The 21199-nt window shown below is 36.5% G+C and overlaps 1 protein-coding gene across 4 annotated transcripts in view; it reads right to left on the bottom strand.

Annotated features, from left to right (window-relative positions):
• Positions 1 to 21199, bottom strand: part of FAM168A (family with sequence similarity 168 member A) — a 164250-nt gene that overhangs the window by 72066 nt on the left and 70985 nt on the right. Inside the window, exon 2 of one of the 4 annotated variants that reach the window (XM_031681335.2) lies at positions 7818 to 7939. The exons of 2 other annotated variants lie outside the window; for them this stretch is intronic. The gene's annotated coding sequence lies outside the window, so the exon portion shown is untranslated. The remainder of the gene's footprint in view (positions 1 to 7817; positions 7940 to 21199) is intronic. One more of the 4 variants, XM_072969245.1, reaches the window with a different exon arrangement.

Here is a 21199-nt window from a genome sequence, read left to right as displayed (position 1 = left end):
GATTCTTCCTTCTAGCCCTCTAACACAGGACTTAGCACATAATAGGTAATCTGTGAATGTCTGTTCACTTAAAAATACCAAAAAAGCCAAAGAAATAAAAAAGATTGATTTTTGACTTTCCAAAGTATTCCTATAGTCATCTAACAATTCAATAGGGGAATCAGGGCTGAGATTTACTTTACAAATGAGAAAAGCCTCAAAGAAGAGAAGCAACTTGCCCAGACTTTACCCTAATTCCTCACACTCCAGGCCCAATGCTCCTTCCAACATGACAAAATGCTCACTATATTTCTTATAGCCAAGAAGATGGTTAAGGCAAGTGTAAGAAGATTCATGATTGACAAAAAGACTGTTACATGTTATAAACTAATCACTTAACACAAAAAGCACATCCTGAATAAATATGCAAATATGACACTCATCTAACGGTCAAGAGACTTGGTCTAAAATAAACACACATTTAATAACACACTACTCTGGGTTATTTGTTATATAAATCACTGGGAAGAGGTACATATGATGAGAGATTACAGTATACTGTTTGTCCTTATGGAGCTCACAATCTAATAGCATAAATGAAACCCAAATATTCAAGAGCTTAAAATATTAGTAGCAGACAAAATAAGAGAAGCAGCTTAAACTCAGAGTTCCAAATAATAAAAGAAAGGCAAGACAACAATAGTTAAAGGAATTTAACTATATACAGCTATAAAACTACTGCAGGAATTTGGAAAAGGGAAGAAAGGATTTATTTCTACGACTGTGTTTATGTATCTTTAGTTTTCAGGTGTTTTTGTTTGCTTGTTTTTTAAGGAGGAACATGATTTACCATGAAAGCTGTGACAGAGTTTAAGAAGAGAATAGGCTTGGGGACTCATAACGGGGATGGGGAGAAGAAAGAACAATAGAAGAGGTGAAGACAGGACCAAAGACTCGAACACTCCGTCCTACATGTAGCTTCACATACCCTTCCAGCTAAATTAATCACTGTCTTCTGCTCCAAACACACTTGGTGATGATCCCATTTTAGACCTGCTTCAGGATAGACCTAGTTGTTTTTATGATTACTTCCTTCCTGGGCTATGAGCTCTGTGAAAGCAGAGGCTGTATTGTTAACCTATGGAGTTCCTCACTGGTTAATACACAGCCAAGCAAACCATTAAGTAAATGAAATGAACCAAAGAAGTTAAGAGCTTGGTAGGCTCTCAAAGATCATTTAATTCAAGCCTTTCACTTTGCAGAGAACACAGAGACCCAGTGGCTTACTTAAAGTCACAGTGCAAGTCAGTAACCAATCCAGGACTGGACCTCAGGCCTCCAGGCTCCCAGCCAGAAGAGTGGCAGTGAGGCTGCTTTTCTACCCAAAGCACAAGAGATCTCCTCTGCTTATGGGTTAGTTCAAAGCCTACTGGACCCTTGCAGTGGGAGGTCTAACACTCTGAATCAGGAGCTGCTGCATTCCAAACAGCTGAGACTTTGTCTCAGGACAGAGGGCTCAGAAAAACCTGGCAGAACCACCCTTGCTAGATGCAAAGGCCCCAGGATGCTGTGGACTACAGGCCTGGGCACAGGATCAGGAAGTTTCACTGTGATGAAGCCGAAGAAAAACTGGAAGAAAAAACAAAACAAAACAAAAAAGGAGATGGCGCATAGGAGAATTAGATTCCTGCCCAACAGCACCAACACTGAGAAAACACTCTTGATGAAAAGGAAAGAGATTGTATTAGAAGCTAAAGGCTCAGAAAATGGAAGAGAGGGTAATTTCAGGACACAGGGAAGACTCCCCAGGGAAGCACCTGTCTAATTTGAGGCTTAATGGTATAGACATCACACACACACAAAAATCAAACTAGAGAAAGCATGTGATGCCAAGAATAACCCAGTCCTGAATAATGCAGCTTGAGTGACCCAAGCCTCTTCACTCTCCATTACAGCTGCTGGCTACTCACCACCAATCTCCATCAGAATCACCTGGGGTTCTTATGTAAAACAGTTTTACAAAGAATTCAATTAAAAAATGGGCAAAGAACATGAATAGACATTTCTGCAAAGAAGATACACAAATGAATAACAGGCACATGAAAAGATTAATCATCAGGGAAATGCAAATCAAATACCATCTCACATCTTTGAGGACAGCCATAGTAAAAACAAACAAACATAAAAACCACAAAACAGAAAATAAGTGTTGACGAGGATGTAGAGAAATTGGAACCTTTGCAGACTATTTGTGGGAATGTAAAATGATGCAGACATTATGGAGGACAGCATGGAGGTTCCTCAAACAATTAAAAATATTATTACTATATGATCCAGCAATCCCACTTCTAGGCCTAGATCCAAAAGAACTGAAAACAGAATTTTGAAAAGATATTTGCAAACTCAAGTTAACTGTAGCATTATTATACCAAGAAGAAGAAGAAACTTAAATGTCCAAAGATAGATGAATGGATACAGAAAATGTCGTGTATATATACAAAATATTATTATTAAGCCTTAACAAAGAAGGAAATCCTGCCATATGCTACACCCTGGATAAATCTTGAGGACATTATGCTAAGTGAAATAAGCCAGTCACAAAAAGACAAGTAAATACTGCATGATTACACTTACATAAGGTATCTAAAGTAGTCAAACTCTTAGAAAACAGAATAGTGGTTGTCAGGGGCTGTTGAGGGATGGGGAGTTGTTGTTTAATGGGTATAATTTCAAGAGGAATGCACTGGAGATCTGGGGCACAGCAAGGTGCATATACTACTAGTTAACACTACTGCACTGCCCACTTAAAAACAGTTAAGAGGGTAAAGTTCATCTTTTTTTTTTTAACCTCCAAACACACACGTGCGTTTTAGGTCTCACACCAAAACTACTAAATCAGATTAATTCATTCAACAAATATTCATTGCTTACTGTGTGCCAAGTACTACTCTAGGTACTAGGGAAATAGCAGTGAACAAAAAGACAAACATTCCTGTCCTCAAAAAGCTTATGTTCTAATGAGGCAGTATCTGGGAAAGAATTTAATTCCCCATGAGGCATTTGGTATTACTAATACCCTTTTATAGATGGGAGAACTGAGGTTCAGACTAAGGAACCTGTTCAAGGTCACATGGCTTATAAATGACTGAGCCTCAAGTCAAATCTGGGACTACTGACTCCAATTTCTTTTCCACTACAGGACCCTGTTTGACCTCCATTCCTTCCTGCAGTGAAACAAGACCAATGAATCCTTTTCATACCATTTTCCCCTTGTGGCACTGAGATTTACAGATTCATTATGATTAGACAAGATTTCTGGGTTAATGGATTAACGAAAGGAATTATAGGCACAGGCTGCATTTTAATTTCTCACTCTCGTATGCACTCTCACCCACTGCTTCCTAATAAGCAGCTACACACCAGGACCCCCATGTTAACTGCACGCTATGCATAGAAAACAGGAATTTATCAAGACCAACAAGCCTCAAACACCAGGAAGGAGGGGTAAATTATACATCAGAAATAAAGGCCACTGCTTCCAACAAGGCATTTCAGAGAAAAAGCTCTGCTAGATGTGCACTGCGGGAGAACTATGATCAAAAGTTAGGTTCAACCTACTGAACCTTTCTAATCTAAACTTGGTACACAAGATCTACAGAAGATGTAATTCTTTATCTACAAAGAAGTCAGTGAATCAAAATACTTTCAACAATATTTTCTCTGCACATTTTACCTGTTCATGAAATCTCTGTGAAAATACTAGCAGCTTATTCCAGAAAATCATTAGTGCTGCCAGGAGCTCTGGATTCTAGCCCTCCTCTACAACTCATCAGAAAAGTCACTTCTACTCCCTGGATCCTAATTCTCTCACCAGAAATAGAAGCTAGCAGAGATATTCTTCAAAGGTTCCACCTTTAGCCCAAGAACATTGTATAATAAGGACACAGGATCCCTGCACCTTCACACTCAGACCCAAAATTCATTCATTCAATAAACATTTACGTAAGCTAGGCACTGAAAACACAAATATACTAAATGATAAATTCATAAAAGTTTCACATAGACTGCTTTTCCTATTCACAAGTATAAACATTTCAGTGTTGTATTCCTATTAAAAACAAAACCTAGTTCCAAAAAAATTCTTTCCCCCAATCACACTTAAGAGAGTTGTGAATCTTTTATTATTACATACTATACTTAAATCACCCCTCCCCCCAGAAAAAAACCCCTCTCCCTATTATGTCATAGCTCAGTTTTATTTTCCTTCTTTACATTACTCACAGCCTAAACTACTAAGTTAAGGTTTTTCCCCCACTTAATATACAGTGGGAACACCTCTAATTCTGTACATGTATTTTGCTTACAACCAACTATTAGTACCTTGAAAATATCCTTTTTTTCTTTGCATTCCCTGTAAGACCTTTTTATAATTATTTATAATCCATAACAAGACTAATCCAAAAGACTGTAAAGTGGTTCACCTTAAGATATAAAAATAAGACAGTTAAAAATGAATAAAAACCAGGGACAAAGATTCTAAGCCAAATGATCAAAATTCAGGCCCTATATCTGCTATATATGTACCATGTGCTTACTAGCAAGTTGTAACCTTTCTAGTAAGCTTGCTCATCTGTAAAGAAGGTACAACATCATACTGCAGAGACTCTATAAAACCCAGAAACAAATGCTGGTGAGGCTGTGGAGAAAAGGGAACCCTCCTACACTGCTGGTGGGAATGCAGTTTGGTGCAGCCACTGTGGAAAACAGTATGGCGATTCCTCAAAAGACCAGGAATAGATTTACCATATGACCCAGGAATCCCACTCCTGGGCATATATCCAGAAGGAACCCTACTTCACAAAGACAGCTGCACCCCAATGTTCATTGCAGCACTATTTACAATAGCCAAGACATGGAAACAGCCTAAATGTCCATCAACAGATGACGGGATAAAGAAGATGTGGTATATTTATACAATGGAATACTATTCAGCCATAAAAAGACAACATAACGCCATTTGCAGCAACATGGATGTTCCTGGAGAATGTCATTCTAAGTGAAGTAAGCCAGAAAGAGAAAGAAAAATACTATGTGAGATCGCTCATATGTGGAATCTAAAAATAAACAAATATATTAATTAATTAATTAATTTAAAAAAAAAACAGAAACAGACTCATAGACACAGAATACAAACTTGTGGTTGCCAAGGGGACGGGGGGTGGGAAGGGACAGACTGGGATTTCAAAATTTGTAGATACTAACAAGCATATGCAGAATAGAGAAATAATATTATACTGTATAGCACAGGGAAATACATACAAGATCTTGTGGTAGCTCACAGTGAAAAAAAAGTGACAATGAATATATGCATGTTCACACATAACTGAAAAATTGTGCTCTACACTGGAATTTGACACAACATTGTAAAATGACTATAACTCAATAAAAAAAAATCTTAAAAAAAAAAAAACCCAAAAAACAAACCCAGAAGCTAACAGAAGCAGCAACTGTGGAACCAGGCACTATTGGCTGGAATTAAATCATAACTCCATCATGTATTAACTGTATGAATTTGGACACCTTACTCAACCTCTTTGGGTCCTGGTATCTTCATCTGTTTCAAATGGTGATAATACCACTTTTACAGCTGATATAAAAGTTAAATGAAACGATACATGTAAGGCCCCAAGCACAGAGTCAGGCACATAGTAAATACTCAATAGAAAGTAACTATTCATAGTAGGCATCATCTCCAGGTTATTTATGAAGACATGTTAGATAAGGAGAAAAAAGGTTCCAAAGTTTAAAATGCTATGAGATGTCTGGAATGCTTATTACTATTACTCATATTCAAAACAATGCAGCAAATTAATAAAATTGAGGAAAAAATATGCCTTAAACAACATTTTTCTAAATAATGTTCCCTATAGCTAGCTCCCTCTTTTGCATTTCTGGCCTCCTTCCACACATCTTTAATACTGCACTAAAGCAGGAGTGGAAATGAAAGCCATGTACTTGCAACTGACAGGAAAGGTGAGGCCTGGGGTTTTTTCACCAAGTTGGGACAAAACTGTCTTGTCTCCTCCTTCTAGCCCTGCAGGCTGCTTGTGCAGGAACTGATAATCTGTAGCTGCCAGGAAAGCCAGTTTAAATTGAAGCAGCTGGTTGTGTTTCTTTGTTGTTTGTTTTTCTGATACCTCCAGAACACAGTGGTGTCTGAGCCTGGCCTGCTCTGCAGGATGACAGAAGGTGTAGCCAGAACATGAAGGCAGCAGAGGACATAAAAAGGACAGGGCACAAGAAAAATACTCAAAAAGTTTGTGTAGATGATCACCAATAAGAATTGTTTTACAGACATGTGTTGAATAGGCCAATATGTGTGCAGTCACTATAATACAAATGTTTTATAAAAATGCATTATGATCTGTGTACATGAAGAATGTCAAAGAAAAGGCTGATTTGTATTCCTCATACAGAGTCCTAAAATATCAGAACCAGGAGAGCCTTCACACATTATCCAATCCAGTAAAATTGTTATTATGGATACAAGGAAAAGAGGCTTAGTGGTGATCACATAGACAAGTCAAGGAATAGTTAAAATCAAAACCCAGGACTAGGCTGATTGTGGACTTCAGTATAAAGTATGTAGGAAGGGAATATACTAAAAACTTTATCATTTGTGAACAAATCCCCAGAGACAGCTTAAGAATCTTCAAATTTATGAATGCCTTTAACTGTAAGTGGGGGACATTCCTTAGTTAAGTAAATTACTCTCATTCACCACTGCTTCATCAAATACTTTTCAAATGCTCACTTCAGGAAAGTGGGAAATTAATGACATGTCATGAACTTTTGTGGCTGCTCAAAAATATCCAGAGCTGTATATGCTAAGTTCACCAAAGTGAAATGTCTAAACAAACTCTGAATTTGTATAGGCAGAAAGTTCATTACCCAGCTGCCATCCAGTGTTCCCACAACTTATCTCTGAAAAAAGGAGCACACATATAGAGTGGTATGGATGGAAATAAAAGTTAAATCCTCAGGTCTAAAATTCTAGGCTTTTTAAAACCTAGCCCCAACCTTTACTCTCCAGCATCCTTCACTCCTTCACTAATGCTCTAGGCAAATTAGGCCAGAGCTTGGCTTTTCAATTTTCTTTACAGAGGAAGAGAAATGTGTGCTCTCAAACCTTGTGCTATCTCTGCAAATTCAAATCCAAACCATCTATCAGGCCCAGTTCAAGGCTCCCACCACCAAGAGGCTTTCTTTAAAAAGCCCACATTAAAGGGATCTCTCCTTTTTGGCTCCGAACCTTTTTCACCTTTTCTCCTAGTATTTCTCACTATCTTCCCCCCATCTTCCTTTACTTAATTCAACCTGTGCTCTGGTCACATCAGTGTAATTGCTTCTCTCCAAATGCAGCCAACACTCAGCACCTCTGGAGCTTGGCACTGTCTGGACTGTTTTTCCCCTGTCGAAATCATACCAATCCAGTTATAGTTTAATAGAAAGTAAACTGGACAACTTGGACTCAGAATATCTGAGTTGGAACCCCACCTCCATCAATTCCTAGTCAAGACTAGTCAATCCCCATCCAAAACTACCTAGCTCTATTAACCAGGAAACACATCCACCATCCGTAAAATTAGATACCAAAACTGAGTGGTTATTAAGCATACTTAATAACTTAAGCTCTCTGAAGGATATAAAGGTACATAAAAGGCATGATCTCTGCCCTCTAACAGCTTATGATGTTATGTGAGTGGGGGAAAAGGAGGTAGCAGAGCCTGGCAGGGGGAAAACTGACTAGAGTCAAGACATTAGGATACTGGTCTTACCTGTCACAGAATTTGTGGGATCTGGATAAATATCTTTCCTTTTGTAGGTCTCAGTTTCCTTCCTCTGTAAAATGAGCAGGGGCTAGTCAGGGACTTTTAAGTGCCCTGTCAGCTTTGATATTCTGTGGAAAATAACCATAGTATTAGTCCATTCATGAGGTGAGCCAAAAGGGTGATACAGATAATGCCTAATGTAACCAGAAACAAGCTGCTGGATTCAATGGAAGCTGCTCTGTGACCGGCAGATCCAAAGGAATCTCAAAAGGAGAATGGGAAATCTGAAGCCAAGTGATGAATGCATCTGCTGCTAGAAGGTCATGGCTAATCACAGGAACACTTCTCATTCAGAGGAAGTGTTATACAAACACTTCATTGAGTTTCCAAGGTCCCTGCCCTCACAAAGGAGTCTCGTTGACCAGAGAAGGAGAGGGATCATTCAGGAGCCTGGCGGGAGACAACAGACAATGCCAAATGGGACACAGCCCATCCTGTCCAGAGCTGAGGTCACATATTGGGTCTTCTCAGTCCACAGATTTTTTTCCCTTGCCAGAGCAGGTAAAGGGACAAACAGAATAGCAGGACTCCAGTACTTGAATTTTTAAGAATATGTGTTGAATCTCAAGATCTTTTAGCTAAAAACAGTTTTTGCCTAGTAGGGCTTACAAATTCCAGAGAAAAAGAAGAAATTCTTTTTGTAAGCAACTGAAATATCAACAACAGGTTTTGCAATCAGTCAGATTCAGGTTCATATCCCAGCTCAACTACTTATTATCTACATGACCCTTGGTAAGTTATTTAACATTGCTGAGCCTTAGTTTCCTCATCTATAATAATGTGACTAAGAATTTCCAACTCACAGGGTTAGCCTGTGTTAGAGTATATGTATATACTCTATATCTTTCTCTGCCATGAAACTGTCAAGAGCTTGAGAGCAGGGATTTTTAACCTATATTTGAGATCCCCTAAAACACTGCCTGGCACATAGTAAAGGCCTTAAGAAACTAGATGAATGTGCCTACCATGTGTCCAGTCCTATGCTAGGTGGTGTAAAGGGAACAAGATAATGACCATGATAACGTTGAACAAAATAATACAACACAACAGCAACAAACACGTGGCATTTACTATGCGTCAGATACAATTCTAAGTCCTTTAACTCTTTCTGCTCCGATGTCATACTTATAATAAGCCGATGAGGTAATTATTATTGCCCGCACCTTGTTGATACAAAAATTGAGGCACAGAAAGATAAAATAGGGATTGTCCCTATCCAATTACCCAGGACATATTTCACAGAACTAGAACAAATCATAATAAAATTTATATGGAACCATCAAAGACCTAGAATTGCTAAAGCATTACTGAAGAGAAAGAAAGAGGCTGGAGGAATAACTCTCCCAGACTTCAGACAATACTATAGAACTACAGTCATCAAGACAGCATGGTATTGGTACCAAAACAGACATATGGACCAATGGAACAGAATAGAGAGCCCAGAAATGAACCCACAAACCTTCGGTCAACTAATCTTCGACAAAGGAGGCAAGAATATACAATGGAATAAAGACAGTCTCTTCAGCAAATGGTGTTGGGAAAACTGGACAGCAGCATGTAAAACAATGAAGCTAGAACACACCCTTACACCATATACAAAAATCAACTCAAAATGGATTAAAGACTTAAACATAAGACAAGATACAATAAACCTCCTAGAGGAAAACATAGGCAAAACATTATCTGACATACATTTCAAAAATTTTCTCCTAGAAGAAATAAAAGCAAGAATAAACAAATGGGACCTAATGAAACTTACAAGCTTCTGCACAGCAAAGGAAACCAGAAATAAAACAAGAAGACAACCTACGGAATGGGAGAAAATTTTTGCAAGTGAAACCGACAAAGGCTTGATCTCCAAAATATATAAGCAGCTCATACGACTCAATAAGAAAAAAATAAACAACCCAATCCAAAAATGGGCAGAAGACCTAAACAAGCAACTCTCCAAGGAAGACATACAAATGATCAAAAAGCACATGAAAAAATGTTCAATATCACTAATTATCAGAGAAATGCAAATCAAAACTACAATGAGGTATCACCTCACACCAGTCAGAATGGCCGTCATTCAAAAATCCAAAAATGACAAATGCTGGAGAGGCTGTGGAGAAAGGGAAACCCTCCTACACTGCTGGTGGGAATGCAGTTTGGTGCAGCCACTATGGAAAACAGTGTGGAGATTCCTCAAAAGACTAGGAATAGACTTACCATATGACCCAGGAATCCCACTCCTGGGCTTGTATCCAGAAGGAAATCTACTTCAGGATGACACCTGCACTCCAATGTTCATAGCAGCACTATTTACAATAGCCAAAACATGGAAACAGCCTAAATGTCCATCAATAGGTGACTGGATAAAGAAGATGTGGTATATTTATACAATGGAATACTACTCAGCCATAAAAATCGACAACATAATGCCATTTGCAGCAACATGGATGGCTCCTAGAGAATGTCATTCTAAGTGAAGTAAGCCAGAAAGAGAAAGAAAAATACCATATGAGATCGCTCATATGTGGAATCTAAAGACTCATGGACAGAGAATACAGACTTGTGGTTACCAGGGGGGTAGAGGGTGGGAAGGGATAGACTGGGATTTCAAAATTGTAGAATAGATAAACAAGATTACACTGTATAGCACAGGGAAATATACACAAAATGTTATGATAAATCACAGAGGAAAAAAATGTGACAATGAGTGTGTGTATGTCCATGAATGACTGAAAAATTGTGCTGAACACTGGAACTTGACACAACATTGTAAAATGATTATAAATCAATAAAAAGTGTTAAAAAAAAAAAAAAAAGAAAGATAAAATAACTCACCCAAGTCCAGAACAGGCAAATCCACAGAGAAAGAAAATTTAGCGTTTGCCAGGGACTGAGGAAAGGGGAGAATGAGAAGTGGTTGCCAAAAGGTACAAAGTTTCTTTCTGTACAATAAAATGTTTCAAATTAGATGGAAGTAGTGATTACACAAGTTCATGAACATACTAAAAACTATAAATTGTACACTTTTTAAAAGAGTGGATTTTGTGGTATATTAATTATATCTTAACAAAGCTATTAGAAAAAAAAACTTGCAGGTCAGAGAGTTAGGAAGTGACAGACTCAGAATTCTTATTTCAAAATCAGTGCTTTGTAATGGAAAAACTATGAAAATGAATATATGTATGTATATGCATGACTAGGACACTATGCTGTACACCAGAAGTTGACACATTGTAATTGAGTGTACTTCAATTAAAAAAAAATCAGTGCTTTTAACCATTATTCTATAGCATCCTCAAGGAACTTAAAATCTAGTACTATCTAGTTACTATTACTTACCTATAATATAGATCGATAGATCAATAGATAGATGAAAGCAAGCAAGCAAGCAAGAAAGCAAGAAAAATAGATATAGGCTATAGAAATTGGAAAGAAAATAAGGCCGGAATTGCAGGAGTTTAATAACAATTAATTGAATTAAACTGAAAAATTAGCTCATTTATTAATTCCTGACTTCAAGGCACTGACAGTATAAAACCGTGGCTCAGACATGTTAAATTATCCTTAATGCAAGCTAGAAGGAAACATTTACTATGTAAAAATAATCTCCCTTGGGAAACATCTGTGTGAAGTAGTCTGGCAGACTCCCACAGTTTCCAGACCTCTTGTAGTTAGGTAGTGCTAATGATCTGTGAACAACGGTGACATGTCTACTTTCAAGTCAAAGTATTCAAAAACTTGTGTGTAAGCCTCCAGCTCTGGTGCAAACTCCCTCCCTACCCACCACCTCTATTCTGCAAAGACAGCCTAGAAGTCTTACATTGAAATGGTGGTATAATAAGAAAAAGCAGCATAAATACACTAGTTATCGCTTCCGTAGGACAACTGCCCTTCAGAGTCACCTGGCCTACAGTACAATTCATAGCAGCAAGAATTTGACAAATCTTTGTCGTATTAAGCCACTGAAATCTTGTGGCCAATTTGATTTAACAGCATAATTCTGCAGATCCTGAATAATATAAGTATTAATAAGAAACGAACCCAGAACATGTGAATTCAAATCTGTACTCTGCCACTTACTATTTTAGCTAAATTATTTGAACTCACTGCCCCTTGATTTACTCAACTTTAAAATGGAGGTAGTAACACCATCCTCTCAAGAGTTGTTAGAAAAACTAAATGAAATATATGAAAATATCTGGCACAATTCATCTGTTTTGGGGGAAAAAATGTGAGACTGAATCTGATGGTTGACTAAGAAATTCTAACAGGAGTCTATGCTGTCAAAAGCAAGAAAAGGCATACTGTTTAGGGGAAGAACTCTGTTTTAACTAGTTCAGAAAGAGCAGTTATTTGTTTCTCTAGGGGGAAAAAAAAAACTACTCTTGTCTGCACAGCACCTTATATGTCCAAATGACCTCTTACATAGTGATCTTTACAAGAATCCAGAAAGGTTAAGATTCTTACCAAAGAAAGATTAATCTAAGTCTCAAAAGCTTCATCTATACCTACTTAAGGATCAGTAGGAAGAGACAAGTGTCCTTTTAAAGTAACATAATGAAAAGATACTTACCTGTCAGCAGCTCTCTCACAACTACTTCCACATGTGAAGGAGAGGTACCATAATTCACTGCCTCAAAAGAGCTCCCTCTAGTCAATTACAGTGCCTTTTCTAAGACATTTACTCCAGGAAGGGATAACACGTCAATAGTTTTGTTAGTTTTTTGAAACCAAAGAAAACAACTATCTAATTAATAAAAGAAGGATAAGAAAAAGTGACATTCTCAATCTATTTAATTGATAAAAGAATTCTAGTCAAAGTATGAAAAACTATAATCATTTATGATACATAAATTATAAAAGCTCATGAACTAATACAAGGGCTCAGTGAACATATGCTGATTAATACAAAAATTTCCAGAACTGTCTTGCCCTAAAGAGGTTTATAAGTAGGAGAAATGATAAAAACTGGGCACACATAGCTACAAATTAAGGAAAAAAGTAAAAATGTCTTAAGAATATTAATAAATGAAGAATGAAGCTGAAGAAATCACTTCTCACAGGAAAGGTATTCATGAAAGATGGCATTATGCCTGAGTTCTAAGAATCTGTATCTTAGAAAACTCCTCAAAAGCATTAGGAACTCTGGTCCTTTGAGGGAACATCACAAAGCTCTATAAAATGAACCTATAATATAATACAAGGAGCTCTGAACTTGTTGCCAAAAGACCTAAATGAGTTCTGGCTCTGTCCTTTACCAGCTGTGTTACCTCAAAGTTACTCCTCATCTATGAAATAGGAAACAGTACCACTTGTCTTACTGGAATGTTGAAAAAATTAAATAATAGATAAATGTTTAGATGGTTGAGAAAGTACCTGACAAACCGATAGTAACACTTATCTCAAAATGAATATCCCTGGGATTAATTCCCCATTCCCATACGATGATAGAATAAATTTAAGTAATTTTCAAATTTTAAATTATTGCTGGAATTGAATGCAATTATATTTCCAATATACTTCAAACTCGAAACCAAATTACGTTTCACCTTGTTTTAAAGAAAAAAATTTTAACTTATTTTTTTCTTGATCATTTTTTTGGGGCGAGTAGGTAATTAGGTTTGTTTGTTTGTTTAATTACAGAGGTACTGGGAATTGAACCCAGGACCTCATGCATGCTAAGCACATGCTCTACCACTGGGCTATATCGTCCCCTGTAAGTTTTACTTTTAAATGTAGATCGTTCATCCCTTTCTCTAGGCTTCATACAAATTTATACTACATCTTTTTTTCCCCATGATCATCTCCTCTAATAGATTTTTAGTGCCTCCAGGGCAGAGATCATGGGCAATTCACCTCTAAGTCAGTGCCTCATGGTAAATGTCTACTGGACCTCTTGTACTTTTACAGAATGCATGGTAGGGAACCCTTCATTCATTTCACCCAAAAATATTTATTGTTTTCTATATGCCTGGCAATGAATAAGACAGAAAAGGAGTTTACCGTCTAGTGGGGAAGACAGACACGGAATAAATAATTACAAGTATACTGATAATTTTTTTTAAAACTACAGATTGCTATAGGAGCTCAGAAGAGGCAAGAGCATGTGGTCACAGAAATTTCAGTGTAAGGTTCTCTCAAGATCAGGGAGTCCACATACATTTTTTTTAAAAGGCATATGAATAGTAAACAATCTCCCCATCCCAATCTGTACACCCTCACTCTTCATTCAGCTAGCCTAGAAGCCAAGTCATCTGAATGCTAAAGGCTCCTTCTCTTTTTACTACTCTAATGCATAGCCTTCTAAACCCAACAGAAATAGATGCTATATATCAATGGTTAAAGGACAGTGTTTATTTGGGGGATGATGAGGGAAGTCACACATATCATGGTAGACTGTGCTTGCCCATTAGTTCTCTGAAAGTACACTCCTAAATGCAGAAATAAATATCTGTCCCTCAAGGAGATCAGGGGGAAACATTTCAGAAGTATCTTTTATACTGCAAAATCTTTGTCTTGGCTCAGGGATACCAACTCCTTTTTTCTTTTTTTAAGTTATTACAGAATATTGGTTATACTCCCTGTATTGTACAATACATCCCTATAGCCTAATCTTACACCCAATAGTTTGGTCCCTCCCACACCTTCCCCACTGGTAATCTCTAGTTTGTTCTCTATAATTGTGAGTTGCTTCTTCTTGGTTTATATTCACCATTTTGTTGTATTATTTTAGATTCCACATATATGTGACAACATACAGCATTTGTCTTTCTCTGTCTGACTTATTTTACGCAGCATAATGCCCTCCAAATCTATCCATGTTACTGCAAATGTCAGAAGTTTGTTCTTTTTATGGCTGAGTAGTATTCAATTGTGCGTACACAACACACACACCCCACATCTTCTTCCATTCATCAGTTGATGGACACTTAGGTTGTTTGCATCTCTTGACTACTGTAAATAATGTGGCTACAAACATTGGGGTGCATGTATCTTTTCAAGTTAGTGGGTTGTTTTTGTTTTGTTTTGTTTTGTTTTGGATATATACCCAGGAGTGGAAATGATGGGTCATATGGCAGTTCTATTTTTAGTTTTCTGAGAAACCTCCATACTGTTTTCTATGGTGGCTGCACCAATTTACATTCCCACCAACAGTGGACAAGGGTTCCCTTTGCTCCACATCCTTGCCAACATTTGTTATTTGTGGTCTTTTTGATGATAGCCGTTCTGACAGGTGTGATTATCTTATTGTGGTTTTGATTTGCATTTCTGTTGATCAGCCTGATCAGCATTTCAGTTGATCTGTTGAGCATCTTTTTATGTGTTTGTTAGCCATCTATACGTTTTCTTTGGGAAAATGTCTGAACAGGTCTTATGCTCATTTTTTAAATCAGGGTGTTTATTCTTTTTGATATTGAGTTGTATGAGCTATTTATATATGCTAGATATTAATCCCTTATTTGTCATATCATTTGAAAATATTTCCTCCCATTCTGTAGGTTGTCTTTTCGTTTTGTCAATGGTTTCCTTGGCTGTGGGAAGGCTTTTAAGTTTAATTAAATACCATTTTATTATTTTTGCTTTTACTTCGTGTTCTTTAGGAGCCGGATCCAAAAAAATATTGCTGAAATTTATGTCAAAGAGTGCTCTGTCTATGTTTTCCTCTAAGAGTTTTATATTATTGGTCTTACATTTAGATCATTAATACATTTTGAGTTTATTTTTGTATATGGTGCTAGAGAATTTTCTAATTTCACTCTTTTACATGTAGCTGTCCAGTACCACTTATTGAAGAGACTCTTTTCTCCACTGTATATTCTTGCCTCTTTGTCATTGATTAATTGACCTTAAGTGTATGGGTTTATTTCTGGGCTCCCTATTCTCTTCTTTTGACCCAAGTGTCTGTTTTTGTTCCAGTACCACACTGTTTTGATGACTGTAGCATTGTAATGTAGTCTGAAGTCAGTGAGCACGATTCCTCCAGCTCTGTTCTTCTTTCTCAAGATTGTTTTGGCTATTGAGGATCTTTTGTTTCTATACAAACAGTGAAATTATTTGTTTAGTTCTGTGGAAAATGCCATTGGTATTTTGATAGGGATTGCACTGAATGTGTAGATTGTTTTAGGTAGTACGGTCATTTTAATAATACTGATTCTCAGGGATACCAATTACTTTTTGAAATACCTGATATGACCTTGTTTTGTTTGTTTTTTGGTGTGTGTGTGTGTGTGTGTGTGTGTGTGTGTGTGTGTGTGTGTGTTTTACCATGAAGGCAGATACTGCCTTTTCACCATAAGATAGGAAGCATAAGCCATTCATGTTGGGATCTATTATACAAGTACAAGATGTGGAACCATCCCTTTCAGCATGGGTCACAACTTGATAGTAAATGCCTATGAAAAAGACAGGTGACCTTAGAAGACTACTAAAAAGTAAATAAATAAATAAGGACAAATTAAATCCAAAATAAGCAGAAGGAAAAAAAATAACAAGAATTAGAGTAGAAATCACTGAAATTGAAAATAGCAAATCAACAGAGAAAATCAAAGCCAAAAGATGGTTCTTTGAAAAAAAAACAATAAAATCAATAAGCCTCTAACTAGACTAAGGAAAAAAGAAAGAAGACACAAATTAGTAATATCAGAAATGAAAAAGGGACTACAGATCCCATGGAAATTAAAAAGATAATGAAGGAATATTATGAACAACTCTACGAGATATAGACAACATTCCTTCAAAGACATCATCTGCCAAAACTCACACAAGAAAGAGACAATCTGAATAGACCTATTCTATTAAAGAAATAAAATCAACAATTTAATAATCTTCTAACACAGAAAGCATGAGGCCCAGATGGGTTCACTGGTGAATTCTACCAAATATTTAAGAAATTATACCAATTCTCTACAATTTCTTCCTAATTCTATGAGTCCAGTATTACTCTAATAGCAAAACCAGACAAAGACAGTACAATAAAAGCTATCAGCCAATATCTCTCATGAGCATAAATGCAAAAATCCTCAACAAAATATTAGCAAACTTAATCTAAAAAAATATAAAAAGAATTATACACCATGACAAGTGAGATTTATCCCAACTATGCAAGGCTGACTCAACATCAAATAAATCAATTAATATAATCCATCATATTAACAGACTAAAACAGAAAAATCACATATCATAATAATAGATGCAGAATTTGACAAAATATAACTTGCATTCATGATAAAAAATTCTCAGTAAATTATGAAGAAAAGAGAACTTTAACTTAGTAATGATCGTCTACAAAAAAATCTACAGTTAACATCATAATTAATGGGGAGAAACTCAAATTTTTCCCACTATGACCAGGTACAAAGCAAAGATGTCCCTTCTCCCACTCCTTTTCAACATCATACTGGAAGTCCTTGCTAATGCAATAAGGCAAGAAAAAGAAACAAAAATTTGGAAAGGTTGGTAAGTAAGACATAATACTGTATTTGTTCACAGATGAAATAATCAACTATGGAGGAAATCCAAAAGAACTGACAAAAATACTTCCTGGAACTAGTAAGTGATTATAGCAAAGTTGCAGGATAAAAGGTTAATAATTACAAAAGTCAACTGCTTTTCTATATATTAACAATGAAAAAGCTAATTTAAAGTTAAAAACACAATATCAATTACAATAGCATCAAAAAAGTGAAATACTTAGGTAGAAATCTAACAAAATGTATATAAGATCTATATAAGATAAACTGCAATTCTGATGCATGAAATAAAAGAATAACTAAATAAATGGAAAGATATTCCATGTTTGGGGATAGGAAGATTCAATGCTGTCAAGATATTAATTGCTCCCAACTTGATCTACAGCTTCAATACAATCCCAATAAAAAGCTCAACAAGTTATTTTACAGATACTGACAAACTGAGTCCAAAGTCCACATTAAGAGGTAAAAGACCCAGAATAGCTAACACAATGCTGAAGGAGAACAAGTTGGAGAACTGATGTTATCAACTTCAAGGCTTACTGTAAAGCTACAGCAATCAAGACAGTGTGGTACAGGTGAAAGAAGAGATAAAGACATCAATGGAACAGAAAAAAGAGCCCAGAAACAGAGCCACATAAAAACAGTCAACTAATCTTTGATGAGAGATCAAAGGCAATACAAAGGAACAAAGACAGTCTCTTCAACAAATGGTGCTACAGCAACTGTACATCCACATCCACACACAAACACAAAAAGAATCTAGAAATAGACCTTGTATCTTTCACAAAAATTAACTCAAAATGAATCACAGACTTACATGTAAAACACAACTATAAAATTATTAGAAGATAACATAGAAAACCTAGATGACCTTGGGTATGGTGATGCCATTTTAGATACAATATAAAGACACAATCCATGAAAAAAAACACTGATAAGCTAGACTTGATTAAAATGAAAAACTTCTGCTCTGCAAAAGACAATTTCAAAATAATCAGAAAACAAGATTGGGAGAAAGTATTTGCAACACACCTGATAAAGGACTATTATCCAAAACATATAAAGAACTCTTAAAATTCAACATCAACAAAGCAATTTAAAATGGACCAAAGGCCTTAAAAGACACCTGACCAAAAAAGCTACACAGCTGGAAAAAAAGCATGTAAAAAGATGCTCCATATCACATGTCATCAGGGAAATGAAAATTAAAACAAGATACCACTACACACCCATTAGAATGACCAAAATCAAGAACAATGACAACACCAAATGCTGGAGAGGACAGAGAACTCTCAAACATATCTGGTAGGAAAGCAGCTACTTTGAAAGACAGTCGGTCAGTTTCTTTTGGGGGAGGTGGGGTATCAGGTTTTTATTTTATTTACTTATTCATTCATTTTTTAATGGAGGTACTAGGGATTGAACCCAGGACCTCATGCATGCTAACCATACATGCACTCTACCACTGAGCTATATCCTCCCTTCCATAGTCTGTCAGTTTCTTACAAAACTCAACATATTCTTACCACGTGATCCAGCAATCACACTCCTTGGTATTCAGTCAAAGGAGCTGAAAACTTATGTCCACACAAGATAAGCACAAGGATGTTTATAATAGCTTTACTCGTAATTGTGTAAAGTTTGAAGCAATCAAGATGTCCTTCAGTAGGTGAAAGGATAAATAAACTGTAGCACATCCAGATAATGGAGTATTATTCAGTACTAAAAAAAACTGAGCTATCAAGCTGTAAAAATAAATAGAGGAAATAAACATGTATTACTAAATACATAATCTTAAAAGACTGCATACTATATGATTCCAACTATATGACATTCTGGAAAAGGCAAAACTATGGACACAATAAAAAGATCAGTGGTTAGTGGGGGTGGGGAAAGGAGAGTAGGATGAATAAACAGAAGTTTTAAGGGCAGTGAAATACTCTGTATGATACTATAATGACGTAGATTTGTCACCATGTATTTGTCCAAACCCATAGACTATACAACATCAAGAAGGAATCTGAAGGTAAACTATGGACCTCGGGCAATATTGATGTGTCAATTTAAGCTTATCTTTCGTTTAAAAAAAAAAGTACCATTCAGGTAAGCAATACTGATAATGGGAGAGACTATGCATGTGTGGGAGCTGAGATATATGGGAAATCTCTGTACTTCCCTCTCAATTTTGTTGTAAACCTTAAACTGCTCTAAGAAAATAAACTTAAAAAAAAAAAAAGGCAGTGGAGTTTAAGGGAAAGAGTGGGGAGTCTCAGTGATTCCATTTACTGACTGCACATTTTAGGAGTAGTAGCAAAGGCTGTCTGGCTCACTATTACATGCTCAGTGTCTAACACAATGTCCAAGTCTTGACACATAGTAGTACTCAAAATACATTTACCGAAAGCCTGAATGAAGGAAAGAAGCACTTAAATTTTTTGATAAGTTTTCTATCACTAGTGACGAATCATGATTTGAACTTCTGTCTCTCTAAACTCCAGGAATGTCTATCCAGGGATATTAGAGAGTAGTATACATGCCTATAATAGAGCTACATTCATTTCTCAGAGGTGATATCCAGTATCCAGTTAGGAATAATCTCTTGTGACAGACTGTATTTTCCAAAGATTACCACCACTCCATGAAGAAGCAGAGCCTAATTCTCTTCCCAACAAATCTGAGCTGGACTAACCCAACCAATAAGATGTAGGAGAAATAATGTTATTTGAATTCCATGGCTAAGTCAAAAACGGTCATTCAGTTTTTGCCTGGTTCTCTTGGATACTCCTCAGAAAGAAGAGGCTCCTTCATTCATTTAAGCTTTCAACAAATATTTGTTATGAATTCCTACTATATGTCAGGCCATAGACATTGTGTTAGGCACTAAGAATGCAACAGTGAACCACTCAGTCACTGTCCATCTTCACAGAGTTCATACTCTAGAGGAGGAAAAAGATAGAGGGCAGGCGGGAAAACTAATACATCCTGTAATTACAATGTGTAAGAGATGCTCATGAAGAAGCAGAGGTTTTCTCAAGAATGGCAAGTCAAGAAACACTCCAAGGTGGTGACATTTAAATAAGCCACAACAGAGTAGTTAGCCCAGTGGAGGGAGGAGCAAGGAAATACTACAGGGAAAGGAAAGCATGAGCAAAGGCACTGAAGCAGAAAAGAGCTCGACAGCTTTCAGAGGAACTGACAGACAATGAATGTGGGCAAAACAGGATGAACAAGGTGAAGAGTGACAAAAAGACCAGAGTAAAGATTTTTGAAGCAATACTGTTGGGTTAATCATAGATTAATGAGTGTAGCATATCAATAGATTCACCTCTTAAAATTCTAGTATTATTTTAAAGCCAGCTTTATTTATATAAGTTCAGGTATAAATCAAAAGAACACATGTAGTAAGTGCTGATACTGATACTATATGACTAGATGTACTCACATACCAAGCATATTATTCAAAAATGGGAATGTTTCCAAGTCAAAAGATCATATGGCTTGAAGGCCTTCCTGTAATTAACCTCTTTAGAATTTCAGGACACAGAAAGATGAAATTGACTCTCTCATTGCCTCACTAATGGTGCATTTCATAAATCATACCTGATTTGACCTAGTTTTCTACATCAGTCATCTCAAAATGTTTCACTGAAACCACTATCCTTAAATGGGTAGGATGATCAAGACTGTCATCAAAGGATGCCCTGTCTAAAAAGTAACAGCTCCTTTATAGAATTCAGAACATCAAAGAGGCTTCCTATATACCCTGCCCAAAAGTGCTGTCCTTTGATCAGGTGTCAAGCCCATGAAAAAAAGAAGGATGAGTTTACATATTATTTTACACTACTGTCTAACATCTGTCCC

Source organism: Vicugna pacos, chromosome 10 (assembly GCF_048564905.1).
Source record: "Vicugna pacos chromosome 10, VicPac4, whole genome shotgun sequence".
Taxonomy (NCBI): Eukaryota; Metazoa; Chordata; class Mammalia; order Artiodactyla; family Camelidae; genus Vicugna; species Vicugna pacos.
The sequence above is the reverse complement of the archived record's forward strand: the minus strand, read 5'-3'. Positions and strand labels throughout refer to the sequence as shown.